Raw genomic sequence first — 6,000 nt, 5'->3', positions numbered from 1 at the left:
TGGAATTTAAAAGTACGTATAAACTTATTCAGTTGGCATTTCCTTGTGTCGTCATCTTTCTTTATTACATTGTAATAATAATAATTATAATAATAATCCTAATTAATTAAATTCAAGTTTATGAACTTATGTATTACTAGATACTAAAAATGTTCATATTTTTCAATTAATTCTGTAATATATTTTTTTTTGTTTGGATAAATTGATTATAATTATCTTCCTTTCTTATCTTTATATTCAAAAGATATGTTGAATGTTGATTTAGCATTAATCTCAACTTAAATTTTATATGCTTAATACGTAAAGACAAGAAATAAGATGAATAAAAAAAAAATTTAAACATCACATATTCAATTTTAAAAACTATAAAAATATTGAATATAAAATAAAAATAAATTGAATAACAAATAAATTAAAAATTGATAAATTTATAAAAAAAATTAAAACTTAATTAATCCTAATAATAATAATAGTCTCCATATTTTTTATCATACAACCTAATAATTATCTTATCTTATAATATTGTAATACTATCACAATCTTATAAAAGAAAAAAAAATCTACATAAAACATTTAAATAAATTAGAAAATACAAAAATTTAAAACTGAAAAAAAATGTAAATGATAATTGTATTTTGAACAAAAAAAAGTTATTATTATTTTTAAATAATATCATATTAAATATGTGAATTTTGACATCACACAAATAAAACATAAAATTACACTGAATTTATGATAGAATTTATAATTTATTATACATAAATAAATTATATCTGTTATAAAAAAATCTAAATAAATATATAAAAATAAAATATTAAATTACATATATTGTTTTTTATAAATAAAATTTAAATTAATTAATTTATTATCGTAATAGTTTTTAAAAAAAAACAAAAAATTTTAAAGTGCAAAACCGTACATAAATGAAAAAATGTCATTTTTTGTTTGAAAACTCTAAAAATTTACTCATTAATAAAAAAACCATAATAAATTAAAAAATAATTACTCTTATCAAAGTAGTTCTTCTAATATATTCTAAAATATAAATAATTTCATAAATTCACTGTAAATATAAATATGTATTTTAGAAAAAATAAAAAAATACCAACATATTCATTTCAACTTCTCTTAAAATAAAATTAGCTGAAACCAAAGAGTATTATTAACTTTTTCATACTGAATCCATTTGTGAATTTTCATTTGATGTGGTGGACCAATTGGTGACAGAATATATTCCAAACAGATCATTTTTATTATATAAAATTTGATCAATTGCAGTTTTTCATCTTGATCTCTTAGGGACTAATTGAGAAAACTTTTATACATGCAACCTAACCAAAAGTATAAAATAATAATACTATTAATTATATAATTATTATTTAATTTCTTTCATTATATTGTTATAAAAACTATATTTTAAAATGATAAATTATTTGACTCTTTAAAAACCTAAAAAGGTGAGATACTTTTATTGTGTTTAAAGAATAATTTATCCAAACCCATATACACCTTTATATACTTTATAAAATGTCTATTTAAAAATAAAATTTCAGGAATGTGGCTCAGAAATCAATTCAATACTTTTATAATCATATTAAAAATAGACAAGTGTTTCGAATTTGAAAATATATTTCTCATATCCTCCTGAAGTAACCAAAAGATGATAAAAATATAATTTTATTAAATAGACATACAAATAAGAGTAATTGTATATTCACTCAATAAATTTAAAAAACAAACATATAATTATTTTTAACCATCGTTATTGTATTTAAGCATATATTTAAAATTAAATTAGGAAATTATTATAAATAACTACAAATGTTAAATAAAAAATATTTAGCATTTTTCATAAATAAAATATTAACTTAACAATTTATCACTACTTGCATTGCATTACTATTTCTGTTAAAAATGAGTTTTCATGATTAAATTCAAAATTTTCAAGGAATATAGTTTTAAAGAAAACCAAAGTTATCATTCTATTATAATTTAGAATATTGATAAATTTTCTAAAATTAATAAAAAGTAAATTTGTATCGTCTCAATCTAACATGTTTATACTATTTAAATGTTATTACAATTTAGATATTAAAATATAAAAAAAAACACATAAGCTTATTTATAGTTCTCATTGAAACTCAAGATAATTTCACAAAATATATATTACTTTTTCAACAAATAGAATATTCATATAATAAAAAATTCAACAAATAGAATATTTATATAATAAAAAAATTATATATTTATGCAACAATCATACTCTAACTATTCATCAATAGTCTCAAAGTAAGTTAGTATAAATTTAAATCATACTACAATATACATATATCATTACCTCCAAAAGATTCAATGTATTCAATAAATCAAAGACCATGCATTTGTCACACTTACTCCTGTCTTACAAGGATTATAATTATATCATGATAAGGCCACATCTCCACCAGGACTATGATAGGATAAATCTCATGTCTATAAGATTTAACTCACTTTATCAAATCTATAAATGAGAACCTTTTTAGAGTCTCATCTTAAATCTCTTTCTTTACATGAGTCCAATACTTAGTAGAATCATGATAATCTCACTTTAACTTTGACATTAGTACACTCCATATATCACCAAACATAGTAGCATTCCCACCTTAGAAATCACTACCCTTTCCTCATCGTTCATATCAAACCACCATAAAATTTCAACTATTTCAACTAGATGCAACATTTACACAAAATATGCCTTTTCATATGAATCATACATTATCAATTGAATACTGCATTCCAAACAATACCACATAAAACAATTCATAGACCTACTTAGCGAGTACAGTTGCTCACTAACAAGTTACTCCAGAGGATGTACTTGCTCAACAACTATGTGACTCACCCAACGAGCCAAGCACTGAAACCAAATACATATGAATTCACTTAGTGAAGGCAGACTCGCTTAGTGACCAACCTCCCTTGCCTCTACCAAAACTTGAATTTCACTCTCGCTTAGTGACTCATTCACTCGCCCAATAACTCAAGCCTTGGGAACTTATTTAAATCAAGCTTGTCCAATAAGCTTTAGCTTGTCTAGCAAGTAGAAAGTCCTAAAGTTATCTATAATCTTACTTTCAACACTCGCTCAGAGGTTTGGCAAGATAACTATGCATATCACATTGCACCATTGGCTCCAATGAGTATTTTGTTAGAATCGCATAATGGAATATTCTCATGTAAACAAAAACCAAGAAGGAGTGAATTAGTTTTTTTAATAAAATTGTGTTTTTAAAAGTTTTTCCTTTTTATGAACTAATTTGACAATTAAAAATGATTCCTTTTAAATAATAAGAGGAGAAATAAGGAGTATAGGGAAAAAGATATTTGTGTAGATATTTCAGATCAAAAGACCATATGTCCAATTGTTAATCTCTTAAACCTACCACTCAAAAATAACCACAACTTACAACCACAGAAAATAAAGTTTAAGGCTAAAAAACATCTCTCTTGAAGACACAAGAGATGAACAACACCTTCCTGAAATCACACAAGGAATGAAAACACCTCATTTGAATCACACAAAGGATGAAAACTTTTCCTATCACCATCATCAACACTCAATCACTCAAGACACACTTAGTAAAAGTTATTTTTCTACCTATACTAGGTTTTTCAAAATCTCTTTTCACAAACACAAAGAGTTTATCTAGTAGTCACAACTTTAAACCTCCGAGTGAAAAAGCTATTTTGGAAAGTAGGTTTAGCTAAAATATATAAACTCTATGTTTTAAAAATTAGGCCAAAAAACTAAAGAGTTTGGTCGTAACTGTCACTGATAATCGATATCATAGGTGATAAATGATTATCATAGAAACCTTTTCAAAAACATATTTTCTCATTGTGATAATTGATTACTAACACTGATAACCGATTATCACATACACTCTTTTGAAAAACTTGATTTTATGATAAATAAGACTTTTCTTGAATGTTTTGTTGTTTGGGTTCTACCTTTTGACTCTTGACCTATTAATTTAGACAATATACACATATTAGAAGATTTCAACAACTAAACTCTTAAGTCTTTATTGTATCTCTTAAATCCAAGCATTCTTTAAGTCTTTAACAATTTTTCATGAGTCAACATTATCAAAACTCTTTATTAAAGCAACATGTTCATATTCTTCTTTAGTCAACATATTTTTATCTCCATCTCAATCAAAGTTAATACCAACTTAGTTTAAAATGAATCGTTAGCAGCCAAGGATACAAACTCATATATTCATCCTCAATTCTCACTAATTAGATAACAAATTTACCACAACCATGTTCAATACATGATTACTAAATCAAGCAATTTAAAACCAAACAATCTAACCATTCCATTAAAAATCAACATACACACAATTTAAACAAGGTAAATCAAACTATATAAAAAATAATACTAGCTTCTATTGCATGGATGGATGCTCATAAACTAAAAAAGTGTTCCACACAGGCTCTACCTCACACAGGTTGCTCTACCTGCACACAAAGAACTTTAATAAATAATGAGAACACACCCTTACAATCCTAACTGAACATACATTCACATTGAACTCTTTAACACCATGCAAACCCCCATAACCTTGCATGCAATAGTTTTAATAATAAGACTCAAAAGAAGAGCAAAACAAATGGACTCGTTCTGTTCAAAATTATGATAAGGTGGGATTTTAAACCTCAATGCCAAGAATCCTGTGGCGTACTGCAATATTCAAATAGATGAATGATAAAGTAAGAGATCTAGAAAAAAGGTTTAGAAAAAAAGTTATAGGGAAATGGTTCTTATAAAATAAAACTTTGTTAATAAAAAGTATCATTTATAGTTTAACTTTTAGTAATAAAATAATTTAGCATCGTCTTTTTAAGACAACTACTACTCTTATTTATTTTCTAGGTCCTTACAGAAAATTTAGGGCGAGATTTTAAAATATGTTGCAATATATCATTTTAATAGTGTAAAACTATTAAATAAAATGTTACAAGGATGAGATCTAGCTTCAAGGTTTACACTTGTTTAACGAAAACCTAACTACATTGTTGCTTCACAATTACCCTACGCTGGATCAACTGCAAGAAAATTTCCTTTAAGCTCACACCATTTAAGGTTATTTAAGGTGATTATTGCAAAAGAAAACAAACACACAAACTGACAAAGACAAAAGGTTAAGCTAATATTATAAAATAATCAAATCATGTAAATATAAAACATCCTATAACACAATTCGTTTCCAAACCAAATCAAACCTAAATATACAGATAAATTCTAGACTTGACCAAATCCGGATACATGTATTGATGTCAGATTATGTCAAGTTGTACACTTGTAGTGGTGGAATAGCTACCCCCCCCCCCAAGCTACCACACAAGAATAGTATGTGAATAGTTTATGGATAAAGAATACCATACCATAGACTAGGACCTTTTATTACTCATCACCACATAATTCCCTTCTCTACCTAAGATTTAGTGATTATTGGAACGCCATGATAACTTCCAAGGCTGAGTCCCTACATCAATACATATACTAAAGGGCACCACCATGGAATCTCTCCACGAGAGTCATGGAACTACCCCCATCTTCCATGCGCATGATTAATACCTACTAATCCTCATCACACATCATACAATTCAATAGATAGTACCAAACAAGCATCAAAGTACTGATACAGCTCAAACCTAACAAGGAACAAGAGGAAAGAAGACACAAAAAAATGCACACATGAGGCCCAACACTACACTTGCCCAACGCCCAAACCCCATTGGAAAGGTGGCGCTCAACGCCAAAAAAGAAGCGCTAGAGCATAGAGGCTCTCTATTTCAGTAGTGCTCAATGCCACAAAGGGTTGCTCAATGCCATACCAGAACACAATAAACTCAAAACTAGCTTTATTTGCCCCCAATATGTATCCAAAATATCAAAATGACATCCTAGACACTAAAAATGATTCAAAAACAGGTTTATATTGAATTAGATAC

This window comes from Vigna umbellata, chromosome 1, assembly GCF_029865625.1.
Source record: "Vigna umbellata cultivar VRB3 chromosome 1, Vumbellata_1.0, whole genome shotgun sequence".
Taxonomy (NCBI): Eukaryota; Viridiplantae; Streptophyta; class Magnoliopsida; order Fabales; family Fabaceae; genus Vigna; species Vigna umbellata.
This window is presented reverse-complemented; position numbering follows the sequence as displayed.